This window comes from Numenius arquata, chromosome 3 (assembly GCF_964106895.1).
Source record: "Numenius arquata chromosome 3, bNumArq3.hap1.1, whole genome shotgun sequence".
NCBI lineage: Eukaryota > Metazoa > Chordata > Aves > Charadriiformes > Scolopacidae > Numenius > Numenius arquata.
In genome coordinates, this window is record NC_133578.1 from 77,196,654 (window position 1) to 77,197,985 (window position 1,332).

The following is a 1,332-nucleotide window of genomic DNA, read 5'->3' on the forward strand; positions in this document are numbered from 1 at the left end:
CAAGGAACAGGCCATGGGACAAGAGGAAACAGCCTCAAGCTGGGCCAGGGGAGGTTTAGGATGGAGATTGGGGAAAATTCCTTTATGGAAAGGGCTGTGAAGCCTTGGCAGAGGCTGCCCAGGGCAGTGGTGGAGTTGCCATCCCTGGAGGGATTGAAAAGCCGGGCAGAGGTGGTGCTGAGGGACACGGGTCAGTGGTGGGTTGGTCAGTGCTGGGTCCGTGGTTGGACTCCAGGAGCTGAAAGGTCCCTTCCAGCCCAGACAATTCCATGATTCTATGAAATATCGTACAGCTGCTTAATTCAGAAATCACTCTCCTGAACAAGTTTTCACTTGCCCCTGCAAATTGAGAAATTCCTTCATACACCACCTGCTTCATTTCCCCGATTAACTCGTTAGCTCCTTAACACGTTTCACCTGCCTAAATTCATGGTTTGATTTAACAATGCCGCAGCTCGGTTTGTCCAGCGGATTTCCCTGCCGTGTCCTTCGTCACAAAACTGGGACCAGAGTGGAAATCCTCCCCTCACAGTCGCCAGTCACACCCGACTCCCCGGGGTCCCCTCCTGCAGGGAAGGGGTCCCCTCAGACACTGACGGTCGGCTCCGATCCACTCTGCAGGGCTGTAATTCCTGCCCATTTATTATTGCTGCTAGTGCTGAAAATTGCACCCCGTAGGAATGCCGTGTCTCATTGCTTTCCAGTCGTTAACTCCTGTCACTTAAATGCAGGCTAGAAGTAAGGCACACCGTTTTGTGTTCCAATTCAGATATTGTACCTTTATCTTACCATCTTATTCCCTCCCGGATGAAAAGCACTTTGGCAACGAGTGCCTTTCTCATCACACTGGTAATCAGACGTTAAGTCGTCTTTCAACTGCTTTTCATAGGCTTTATTGGCCTGAACTTTCTAAGCTTTTACTTGTGAGATACACTTTCACAACCGGTACATTTCTCGTGCTTTTCCCTTGGTCATTCCGTTAGTCCCGCGCCTCCTCTGGGGCGGGGCCCGGAGGCCGCAGCGCCCTGGTGTCAGCGGAGCCCAGCGTACCCGTCCCTCGCAGCCGGGCCGCCGCCTGGGGAAGGGACGTGGGGGTCCTGCGGGTCCCCGTTCCGGAGCCGCACTCCCCCCCAGGACAGACCCCCGCCTCTCCCGGACGGGCTGGGCCGAGCGGGGCTCATCGCCGCCCCCCCTCCGCTCACGTGACTCCCCGCACTTCTCGCGAGACATTCCCTCCCACCCCTCTCTCCCACCGCTGCCGCGAGATTCTCGCGAGAGTTCCGTGGCGCGCGCGGAAGGGGAAGCTCTCGCGAGGGTGGTGCGCGCCGACAG